This window comes from Macrotis lagotis, chromosome 3, assembly GCF_037893015.1.
Source record: "Macrotis lagotis isolate mMagLag1 chromosome 3, bilby.v1.9.chrom.fasta, whole genome shotgun sequence".
In the NCBI taxonomy this organism is placed as follows: domain Eukaryota; kingdom Metazoa; phylum Chordata; class Mammalia; order Peramelemorphia; family Peramelidae; genus Macrotis; species Macrotis lagotis.
In genome coordinates, this window is record NC_133660.1 from 115,832,852 (window position 1) to 115,845,707 (window position 12,856).

At 39.2% G+C, this 12,856-nt stretch overlaps 1 long non-coding RNA gene across 1 annotated transcript in view; it reads left to right on the forward strand.

Moving 5' to 3' along the window:
- Positions 1–12,856, forward strand: part of LOC141516215 (uncharacterized) — a 149,810-nt gene that overhangs the window by 103,328 nt on the left and 33,626 nt on the right. The window contains exon 2 of the long non-coding RNA XR_012476636.1: positions 9,299–9,393. This is a non-coding gene — a long non-coding RNA (uncharacterized LOC141516215). The remainder of the gene's footprint in view (positions 1–9,298; positions 9,394–12,856) is intronic.

The window sequence follows — 12,856 nt, forward strand, 5'->3', positions numbered from 1 at the left end:
ATTAAGCAGAGGTGTTGGCTCTAGCCCCATGGGGATACAGTTACAGGAACACAGCTACATCCAAGAAAGCTTTTTCTTAAGAGCAACTCTACTGACTTCCACATCCAGCCATCACCCTTCCTACTCATTCCTCAGGATCATCCAGTTCCTTGAATACTTTGATTGATTTTAGGAGACTTTCAGCCAATAATGGCTTCTCAGGGGTCTGGTTTTGACGTGTCCTAGATCTGGAGAGAACATATTTTTGTCATTTTAATATCACCTCCTTAGCTCCTGAGAATAAAACTGAAATGGTTGTGACAATGATCCTGGTAGTCATCTTAGTTGGATATTTTTTATTTCTTGATATCTCTTATTGTGCTTGTATATCAAGTGTTTGCAAGAGAATGCATCCCTCCCTCTCCCTTGCCTCAGCAGTCACTGTCCCTCATTGTCCCATTGTCTTGGCAGCTACTTTGTTCATAAGCCCTTCTACCATCTAGTTACTGGAGTCATTTCTAGGTTGACTGTAAATTCTCTTGTGCTCTTGGCAAGACAATTAGTAGAGTAAACAAAGTGGCACCTATCTGGGCCCCTTGTCTGTGGCTCCATAGAAGGAAAAAAAAAAGCTTCTTTATTATCCAGAAGACACGATTGATACAATATGGCTTTCCTCCAAGAGAGGCCACTACACGATTCGGGGCATTGAAACGTTTCTAAGTGCCCTAAATAGGGAATGAGAGATGAGAGCATCATAGATTTAGAACTTGAAAAAACCTTGGAGGTCAATAGACTCTATCCCCCTCATTTAACAGATAATTTGCTCTCAATCACACAAACAAACCTGTCTGAATTAGGATTTGAACTTAGTCTTCCTGATTCCAAGACTAACGTTCTGTCTCTGTCTGTCTGTCTCTCTTTCACTCTGTCTCTCTCCTCCTCCTCCTCCTCCTCTTTTTTTCCCCCTTTATCTTTCAATCTGACTCTTTCTCCCTTTCTTACATGGGAGCATGATAGCACTTACCTGAGGGAAAAAAGGTTTCCCAAATTTTAGTAATATTTGCTTATGGATAATTTTGAATTTTATGTCAACCTACCTTTCCCACATTATTATATTCATTATTATAAAATATCATTATATTGTCACATTGTGTTCTAGTTCAACTGGTCTTTGCAAGGCTGTCATCTTTGCCTAGAAAAACTGTCTCCTTAGTTCTGCCCCTCAAAATCCTTACCTTTCTTCAAGTCCTAGTTCAGTTATCGCATCTTCCATGAAATTTTCCCAAATAGCCCTCATTTTTCCCCCCTTAAATGACCAGTTATTTAATTATCTACAAGATTACTATGCAAGATGCTAGGAATGCAAAGATGAAAAATGAGACTGCTTTCCCTCAGAAAGGAAATATTGTATTCCCCAGTATAATATAAATTTCTTGAAGCAAAGGACATATCATTTCTGTCTTTGTTCCCCCCAGGACCTATCATAATTCCTGGAACATGGTACTTTCTTTTTTTTTTTTTTGAACTTAGTACTTTCTTTTCCAAGAGTTTTTTTTTTTTTTTTGCAAGGAAATGGGGTTAAGTGTCTTGCCCAAGGCCACACAGCTAGGTCATTATTAAGTGTCTGAGGTCGGATTTGAACTCAGGTACTCCTGACTCCAGGGCCGGTGCTCTATCCACTGTGCCACTAGCTGGCTCAACGTAGTACTGTCTTCATAAATTCTTCTGTATTATTGGTGTTAACCTACTATTGACAAAGGAGATATCTAGAGCTTCATTATTGATAAATTCACAGAATTTTATGTGAAAGGGACCATAAAAATTGCCTACTCCAACCCCCTCATTCTATGGATAAGAAAACTGAAACTAGCAAACTTAAACGGTTTGCTCAAGGCCCCAACAGTACTAAATAGAAAAGTCAGGATTTGAACCTCTTTTCTGAATCCCTATACAATACTTTTTTTTTCTTTTTGCCTATAACATTGCAACTCTAGTTAGTCTATTTTAAAATCACATTGGTGAAAATTCATGAGCTAAGGGTTTGAGGGGATACCAACTCCTAGAGAACTTTGAACCTGAAGGGTGCTACTCAGTGGGCCCCACTTTTGAAAGGAGAGTGACTCCAGCCAGGTGTGACACTGGTACTAGGAAGCACCTGCTAATGTTCTTTCATACCTCCTCATGGTAGAGAGATCACTCTGGGTTCAAGATGCCAATCAAGTACAGGTTTAGAAAGCTTTGTATCTAAGTCACCCAATGGATTGTATTTCTGTCATCCAAAGAATAGCCTAGCTAAATTTGGAGATATTCATCACCAAGAGTGATGGCTACCAGTCTCTGGTGAATAGCCTCCCCAGCCACATTTATTCATTTATTTATTTAGCAGGTCAGGGAAATCACCTGTGAAAGTGTGACTGGTTTGTGATTTGCATTAGTGAAGATAGAATCCATTTTAATGAATGCCTGGATTCTAGAAAATATCAGATAGGTGGTTGTTAAGGAAATGTCCTAACAGTTCCTTCCCGGATCCTTCTGATGCTGTATAGATAATGTAAATGATGAAGTATTTTGAGTCATGTTGAGAATTACCATATCACTTAGATAGTGGCCTAGAGAGACACACTATGATTATCATTCATTCCAACCTCCGCCTTCTTTGGGATACCTTAACAAGGGCATTATCAGTTCCACCTATGATGTGGAGTAGAGGCAGAGCAGGGTAGACTGAGACGAAAAAAAAAAAAAAAAGATAAACCTCCCTGAGAATTACAATTTCCCTGAAGTTGCTGTCTTGTTATCCCTTGAGTAAAAACTTTGGTACCATTGTTTTGCATGAATTTATAAACTATTTCTAACCTATTCATTATTGTTAGCTTTCAGATCACTCGGAAAAGGAAAGAAGTAACATCATTTTTTCTATGTTTTAATCATGGCGGGGGACCTTGGAACTTAGAATTCCTTCTCTTTGAGCATAATGAGAATAAAGTATACCCCCTCTCTAGTTCAGGACATAGTAGGCCCTTAATCAATGTTAAGTGATTGATTAAAACTTTCTGCCCACAGGCAGAGTTTTTAGGTAGGATTTAACTGAGAACTCCTCTTAGACCAGTTCATCTTCTGCACATCTGTCCCTCTGTTCCCTGCCCCCTCCCCACCCCCAGCTACTGGGCTCAGCCTGTGGGCTCTAATAGAGGGAAGGGAGATCCTTTCTCACATGATCCAAAGCCTTGGTTGAAACAGCTGCTCTCCCCTAGCCCGAGAGTGAACTGTCTCATCTTGGAGGCTATAGAGTGGGATGGGGAGTTGAATTCTCTCATCTTCATCCCAGAGATTTCCTCTCTGAAAAACTGTAGGCAGAATTGGGTTTGATGTGCAGCTGTTTGAAAACACAGCCCAGTCTCTGTCCGAGCCAAAGCACAGCCTGGAAGACTTTGAGTCCTAAAGAAAGGGTCAAACTAAATTCTTCTTGGACCTCAGAAATAAGTTATAATTGCTAACAATTGAAGTCTAGTAAGCAGACACACTTAAATTGTAGCTAGGTGCTTGCATTTCTTTGTTTTTCCTTATCTTCTTTATATGGTATTCTGCTTTAAAAACTGATTAAGTTATGTTACTAATTTTTAATTCAATTCAATAAACACCTGTTAAGTGTTTATTACATGAAAGGCATGGTGCTAGAAACCAGGAAAATAGAGAAATAAAAAAAGCAGTTCCTTCCCTCAAAGAACTTGTAACTATCCATTAGTCATTCATATCCAAGCTGTTATTCGAATACAGTATTTTATTTTTGTGGAGAAAGCATAATTGACTGGGTTATTTTCTATATGTTTTGAGAGTCAGTTAGTTATGCTTGGGGAAATCTTAATTTGTTGACCTTCACTGTCATAACACAAAAACTATCTGAATTGTAAAGATGGTGGGCTTTCCCAGGAAATTGTCTCATGGCTTGCCTGGTAGGTAGAAAGGAAAATGACAGTGAAGACTGGAGACACTGGGGGAAGGGTGGAGGCACTGTGCTATCTAGTGGACAGGTCTGAACATCACTTACCTGATTTATAGCCTTAAGGAGAGCTGTTAAGTCTATTCTAAAGCTAGGCCAAGAACAATGACCCTTCACCCCACTTCAGAATGTTTTGAGTGTCCTGAAGGGCAGAAGGTAGACAGAAAGGAATCATATGTAGGAGCTAAGGATCATTCAAGAAGAAAGGGAGGGAGACAGGCAGTAGAAGAAAGAAAGGGGATTTTTAACAATGTACTTTCCTAGTTCTCCTATCTCTTTCAAAACTTCTTTCATATTTCCAAGCAGGATCATATCTAACTCTCCATGAGTGGTTGTCTCTTAGTGTTTTTCTGCTTCTCTACTGCCCTTTAAATTCTTTCTTGGTGAGATCACCAGCTCTTCTGAATTATAGAAATTATTGTACTACTCTGGTACAAATTATTGTATTATCATAGTTCAAATCCTGCCTTAGTTGCCCACTGCCTGTGTGACCTTGAGCAAATCACTTTTCCTCCTTCATCTGTAAAATGAGACCAAATTAGGACTCTGAAGACCCTTTGACTACTAAGTCTATGATCTTATTAAAACATTTAGGTTATCAGCAAAAGGAAAAAAACAATGTCTATTGTACTATTGTCTGAATTATTGCACAGATGAGTCCCAGATCTATGTATACAACTTTTATAATGCTCCAATCTTGAAAAACCAATTGCTTGCTGGACTTTACTTACCTAGCTCATAGTCTTTTCAAACTCAAGACATCCGAAACAACTCATTATTAGTTCCCCTAACCTTATTCCATTTTCTTGACCTCTCTATTTCTGTGAGGGCATAAACATCTTTATAATAATCCAGGCTCTCAATCTCAGAATCATCCCATTCAGAGTATCCTTCTCCCTCATCTCCCTTATCCAATAATTTGCCAAGTCTTGTTGATGCTATTTCCTTAATATCTTTTGCATCTCTTCACTCACAGAGCTACTGCCCTGTTTCAGACTTTCATTACGTTAAACCTGGATTATTACAGTCCTCTCCTAATTGGTTACCTTGATTTTCCCCCTCTTCAATTCATCCTCCACATAGTTGCCAGAGTAATTTTTTTAGGTTACAGGTCACCCTCATGCTCAAAATTTCAATTAATTAATCAATAGTAAGTGCTTACTTCAGACCAGCTCTGTGTTAAATGTTGGGGATACAAAAAGAGACAAAAGACATTTCTTGCCCTGAAGGAATTTATAATATTATTCAGTCATTCCAGTCATATCTGACTCTTAGTGCCACAATCTGGGGTTTTGGGGATATTGGTATGGTCTGCCATTTCCTTCTCCAGATCATTTTACAGATGGGAAAACTAAGGCAAACAAGATTAAGTGACTTATTCAGGATCACAAAACTAGTATCTGAGACTAGATTTGAATTCATGAAGATGAACCTTCCTGATGCCAGGCTCAGATCTCTACCCACTGTGCTGCCTAGCTGCCACAAACACACTATATACAGGATAAATAGGAAATTACCAGTAGAGAAAAGGCCCTGTAAGATGAGTAGGACTAGGAAAGTCTTCCTGCAAAAAGAAAGAGTTTTGATTGAGACTTAAAAAAAGAAAGTAAGAAAAGCCTTCAGTATATTGAGTGGTGAGCTTATGGGACAAGTGTCACATGGATAGGCAAAGATGAATTGTGATGAACAGTTTTGGAGGGAATCCTTGAACCAGTGAGACTTGTTTGGGCATTGGTATGCTGAGTATGTGTAATTCATATACTACAGAAATGAAGAGAAATCTCATACCCATCAAATAGTCACTATTCAGTCATTACTTCTGTGAAAAGCAAAATAAATTCTGTCCAATGGAAATAAACTCACATCTGATCTTTTGTTTGTCAAAGTTACCCAAACCAATTTATAACAAAGCCTCAGTATCTCACAAATCTTTTCTAATGCATTCATTGTTTTGCTTAACTCAACTCAGTTAGGCTGACATTTACATGATCAAAGTACTTCTTTTAAAGTGTGTTAAAAATTTAATTGGTTTGAATACCTGGGGGGGGCAGTTCTAAAATGGAGAAGAAAAAACCCACTTCTCTGTAGATAGACAGGTTTCACCCTTTGGGTCATGGTTTATCCTAGAAATATGAAAGATATAAAGAGAGGCCAGACACCTGTATAAAAATCCTATAGACATATGGAGATCCATAGGGTCTGGTGAAAAGAGCATTGGTTCTGGGGTTAGAGGTTGAGTTCAAATCCTGCTTTAGTTATCCACTACTTGTGTGACCTTGAGCAAATCACTTTTCCTTCAACTGTAAAATGAGATAAAATTAGAACTCTTTAAGACCCTTTGACTTCCAAATCTATGATGTTATTAAAATATTCAAGTTATCAGCAAAAGAAAAAAACCAAATATGTGAATTAGGACCACTCATATTATCAGGATATATGGGAATAGAAGAGTAATTTCAAAGCTATCTAAGAAGAGGAAAGAGATTCCCACTTAGTATCTCATTCTGTTCCCTACCCCTTCTCTTTCCAACAGACTTAAGTCAGCATCTAATCAAATGCATCCTTGTCCTCCAAAAGGAGCTGTGTTTGTAGTGAACTCATTGTCCAATGGGGACACTTCATGCTGGGAAAAATACACCATATTTGGATATCGGCCAACTCAAATTTCCACTCCAATTCTTTTTTCTCCTCTTTGCTTTTTCCCAAACTTTGGCCATCCACACGAGCCCTGTGTTTGAAGCATGTTGACACCCTGCTTCAGTGCAGCTGGCACCCCACATCAATTATTCCAGGCTCAACTTGAAAACAAATGAAAGAAAAACCAAGGGCAGGCAATTGGATTGGGTCTCCATTCCCCCGGATCTTGGCTTCCCATATTCCTCTCTCCCTTTGGAGTCCTTCAGTTTCACCCTCCCTTGCTGAAAGCCAGGGAGAGTTTCAGACATTTGGTGTGCTAATCAGATTTTCCACTAGCTACCATAACATTGATATGGTAATTATAAACTTTATTTAGTAAGGTACCCGATGGATTTCCCACTCCCTCTGAAAGCTTTGCTTATAGTTGTGGTTCCTTTTTTCCCACCGGGGGATGTGTCCTCAATTTCCCTTTCTTTTGAAGTGAGTATCTTAGGGCCCAGGGTAATATGCTGTCAATTCCAATGATATCAAGGACCAGAGAGGCCAGTAGAATTGAGCTACTGGCTCTATTTTCCCAGAGGGTGGGAGGTTAACTGGGCTTAGCAGTTTAATGAAATCTGGATTTACAAACACTTCACAGTGACAATGGGCTGATTCCACCAGCAATTGTAAATTCAATCTGCTTACAGACCCACAGAACGAGGGATATTTGGCCAAGCAAAAAGGAGAGTATGGAGTTTCATGGGATGAGCATCACAGCTAGCTATCTTTGAGCATTTGGGCAGAAAGAAAGCTTAGACTTGTTCTTTGTCAGTTCAATTAATCAGTCACCTACTATGTGGTAGACAATTCCTACAAAGACAAAGTTGAAAATAGTCCCTGTCCTCAAAGAGTTTACATGTTATTGGAGGCAGGGAGAAGAAATTATCTCTCTCTCTCTCTCTCTCTCTCTCTCTCTCTCTCTATCTATCTATCTATCTATCTGTGGCAGTGGGATTAAGTAACTTGCCCAAAATCACTCAATTTATAAGTTTCAAGTGTCTGAGGTCAAATTTGAATTCAGGTCCTCCTGACTCCAGGGCAGGTGCTCTATTCATTGTGCCATCTAACTTTCCCGAAGACAAGTAAATTTGGATACAAAATCTCATTAAAGTAAATAAGTATGAAAATAAAAAGTAAAAAGAGGTCACAAATAACACAGGGAGCTATTGAAAATGATTTTCTCACTGGGGAAAGCTCTCAGCAACTGATTATCTTTGTGGAATATTTTCTTTGCTTGCCTTACCTCAAAGAATACCTTATTCTCTTCAAGTCTCAGCTTAATCATCCCCTTCCATATGAGGCCTTCCCTGTTCTCCTCTCCCTCAGGAACTATCTTATATTTAAGTTTTAACTTGTTTGGTTTATCCTTATCTATGTACATTTTAATTCTAGCATAAATGTTAGCTTCTTGAGGCCAAGGAATGTTTCATCTTTTGTCTTTGTATTTCTAGAACAAATAGTAGGTGTTTAATAAATGCTGGTTGATTAGTGGATCAGAATGCCTTTGTGTAGAAAGTGGCATTTGAACTGAATGTTGGATGGGTCTAGGGATTTTAAGACACAGAGGGAGGCATTCTAGGAAACTGTACCTGGAGGTGAAAGATGGTGTATAGTATAAAGAAAACATTCCATTTGGACATGATATAGAGTCAATGGGACAGGGTATAATATGAAATTTGTCTTGGAAAACATGTCTGAGACAAATGGTAAAAGATTTGTAAATGCCAAATAGATGAGTCTGGGTTTGATGTTAAAAATCATGGAGAGTCATTAATGCTTTTTGAGCAAGGGTGTGGCATGGTCAAGTCTGTGCTTTAAGAGTATCAATATCCATAGCAGAATGAATAGCAGGTTGGAGAGAGGTTATTGCAAGGGTAGGTATATGACTATGGGAGTGAAGAGAAGAAAATGGATGTATGGAAGAGATTGGGGAGGTAGAATTGAAAAGTTTGGTAACCAACTGTCACCGTGAAGTGTCTGTAGAACCAGATTCATTGACCTGCTGAATCCAGCTAACCCTCACCCTCAATTCAAGTGACTTCTCTGGTCCTTGAGAGCACTGGAATTGACAATATGTTACATTGGTCTGTGAGATATTTGCTTGGGTAGAAACTAAAAAGAAGGAGGCTTCAAAATGAGGCAGAATCATTCAGAAATGGAATTTCTCCATCACTGGCAATATTTCAGTGAAGGTTGGATTGTGAAGAAGAGATTCCCAATCACGTTCAGATGACCTCTGAGATTCCTTCCAATAGACAAATCTATGCTAAGCTAGAACATGCAGATATGGGACAATATATCCAAGTGTGAGATTCAGTAGCAAGGGACATAATCAGATAGGAGCATGAGATAATTCCTCTCAATTTGTCAATACTAATGGATAGAAGTAGGTATTTAGGCAGGTAGATGGCACAGTGGCTAGATGGAATCAGGAAGAACTGCTTTCAATCCTGGCCTCAGACACTTACCAGCTGGATGACCCTGGGTAAGTCACTTAACTCTGCTTGCTTCAGTTTCCTCATCGGTAAAATGAGGGGTTTTGTATCAAATGAGATAATATTTATAAAGTTCCTAGCATATAGTAACATTATATAAGTGTTAGTTATTGCTACTATTATTGTTTCTCTGTTGGGTCCCAAGAGGATACATGATTCACTGCAACGGTACAGACAGCAATCCTATGTCCAGATGCAAAAACCTTCCGGGTATTGAAGTTTATGGCATTCTTCTGATAGGTAAGCAATTATGCCCTGCCTGTTCTCTGTCTTGTAGCATTGTTGCAAGAAAGGGATACAGAGATGCAGAACCACTAGACTCTCTCTCTCTCTCTCTCTCTCTCTCTCTCTCTCTCTCACCCTTCCCATTCTGGAGTGTGGGAGGAAGCAGTTTTGAGCAATGGATAACCAGAGAGCTTCCTGCTTATTGTAATCCTTGTTAATTATCTTGCATTCTGTTTTAAGTAAATGTCATTGATCTCATTAGTATGTTACGTGCATAATTTTGATTAGTTCAAAGAGAACCAGTAGAAAATGGGGCTTATATGTAGTTTTCCTGAACCAATGAAATTACTCAGGGTCTGAAACCTGAATATGGCCTGCATTGCTATATCAAAAAGGGGACACACTTTCCTGCCTGTCAGGATGTCTAGTCCTCCCCTCCTTACCATGGCTCCTTAAATGCCTGGTCATGGCCTTCCTAGGTGCCACCAAGTCAGTAGTTTGCTATTAGCCAGTTTTATTTATCAGGGTTTGAAGATATTTCATTATGAGAAGTGCCTTTGTCAGGCCTGGAGCAAAAATCTGGCCTCAGACTCTTATTAGTTGTGTGACCCAGGACAAGTAACTTAACTCTATATGCCTTAGTTTCCTCATCTGTAAAATAAGCTGCAGAAGGAAATGGCAAACCACTCCAGTATTTTTTGCCAAGCAAGCCTCAAAATGGGGTCCAAAGAATTGTAAATATCTTACAGACCACTAAAAAGACTGAACAACAACTCTGCCCCAAGCAGTTGTGAATCAGGAAATGTGGTGTATTGTAGACAGAGGCCTTGAAATTAAGTTGACCTCTGACACTTCCTACCTTGTGAGGAGTCCCAGCCTCTTCATCTATAAAATATAGATAATAATACCCATTTCTACCTCACAGGCTTGTTACCAGGTAAAATGAGATTAAGCCTATCAAACACTGCAAACCTTTACATAATTTCATATATATATATATATATATGCCAGTTATTATGATTATAAATCCAATGTCAGAAGGAATTAAAAAGATGCCTTCTTTCCCTTTCCTTGTTGTGACTTCTGTGCACACTCAGGTTTACATTTTGCTTTTAAGGCTCGGTTCTTTCCTCTTTGTTGAAGTCTTAATCAAAAGGGACAGCTTTTCTTTCCCTTTAATCAGCTCCAGCTTGGCCACAGTCAGTGTTTTTACATATTCATAGCTGGACCATGTAGAAGAATCATCCCCGAAACTTGATGAGTCTGGTTCCTTTTGCTGGTTTTCAGGTTTGAAATGATTTAAAAGCCACAGAATAAACTGAAGATGAACTGCCTGTCACTGCTCACTCAGTGTTCTAGTAGATTACTGAATGGGTCCGTGGATGCCCATGGCATGGCCTGGCAAAGGGTGCTCCATTACATCAGGAGGCAGGATGATAGCCTCCATTAATATTCAACTCTTTGTCCTCTGCAGACTCCCATTTTGACCTTATTACAGCACTCTCCTCTGGCTCGTGCAAGAGGGAACACCAAGACTATTTATCCTCAGAAGTCTCTTTAGTTATTTGACTGCAGAAGGGGAGAGAATAATACCGTGTGCTATTCTAGTAGGGTATTTCAATTGGAGGGTGGGTTTTTTTAAACCTACAGGCAATGGGGAGTGCTCTAGGGAGGCCCCTCTATTCTAACCCTGCACTAAGAGATGAGGGGGAAGAAGACTATAATATCATAAGACTTTGCTTCCCCTCTTGTTCTAATCCTGGAAGAATAAGATGAAGTCTCTTGTCAACTCTGTCTCTAAATTCTCATTTATTTATTATGAAATAGCAGACAGTTTCCCCCAAGGAGTCATCTATCCAGGCTTTTCAGCCACCATCCATTATTATAGGAAGGGAGGAAGGGGGCAGATCCACCATGTTTTTTGAGTGCTTATCAGTGTCTATATTGCCAATGAGCAGTTGCCTTGATGTTAGCTCAGGAGATTTGGTTTCAGGCAGGTCTTGTTTGCTTTTTTTTCCCCCTTTGATACAACCAGTGTTAGTCTGCCAACATAATTTCAAAAGAGAAATCATTCTGGATCTTGGGAGAATGTTGCATGGTGCTGTAAAAATGGAAATGGTAGTAGAGGAACCTGGGTTCAAGTCTTAGCTCTGCCGATAACTTACTCTGTAACTTTTAACATGCTCAGTTTCTTCATCTGTAAAATGGAAGGCTGTGGCCAGCAATAAGAAAGAATCATAGGATTCTGGACTGAAAGGGATGCTAGAGAGCATCTTGTTAGGAAAGATGACTCAGTGAATAGAGTGTGGGAGCCTGAGTCAGGAAAACCTGAATTTGAGATCTGTCTCAGACATTTGCTAGTCGTATGATCTTGAGCAAATCAGTTAGCCTCTGTTTGACTCAGTTACAATGTACAATGTACAATGGGATTAATAACAGCACCTGCATCCCAGGATTGTTATGAAGGTAAAATGGGATAATATTTGTAAGAAGCTTTTTAAACCTTAAAGTACTATATAAATGACAGTAATGAACTAATCCAACTTCCCTCCTTTTACAGCAGGGAAAACAGTGTCCCAGAGAAAGGAAACTCAGAATTCTATTTTATCTGATAGGCCATGGAAAAAGATGACTCCCTATTTTGTAGAGGAAAAAAATGCAAACTTCTTTGTTGTTGTTCAGTTGTGTCTGACTCTTCATGATCCCTTTTGAGGTTTTTGTGGCAAAGATACTGGAGTACTTTGCCATTTCCTTCTCCAGTTTATTTTACAGATGAAGAAACTGAGTTAAATGGGTAAAGTGACTTGCCCAGGGTCACACAGCTAGAACGTGTCTCAGGTCATATTTGAATTCAAGAAGATAAATCTTCTTGATTCTGGCACTCTATCCATTGTGCCACCTAGCTGCCTACAAACGTCTCAGTTCAGTATTAAATCAGATTACTCTGGATTCAGACCCAGATCTGATGGCTCCAAATTCATGTTCTTTTCCTTTACATTCATTCTTCTATAACTAGGAAAAAACCTTCTGCAATGTGCTGTACTGAATTGCATCTCCCTCTATTCTAACCATTTCTTTTTCCTTGCATCTTGTTGTTATTTTAAAAATTGCATAATCTATGAATCCCACCTAATTGCTTGCCTATTCTTCCTTCTTAATATTCTAGTCTGTGATAGCCACTTTGTTTTTGGATTGAAAGGTCACTGCACAGATACTGATATGCTGTACCTGTATGCATGATTTCTCAGTATATCTTAATACACTGTGCTTAATTAATACTGAGAGGCATTGTTCATTGATGGTACAGTGGTTTGATCTCTCTCATCCTTTCTCAGTTTTCTTTCTTGTGGAATGAGAGGGGTTGGACCAAATGTCTTTTAGGATATCTCTCAGCAATGACCCTACTGGCTGTTTGACCCTGGGCAAGTCACTTCACCCTGACTGCCTCAGTTTCTGTAAAATGAATTGGAAAAGGAAA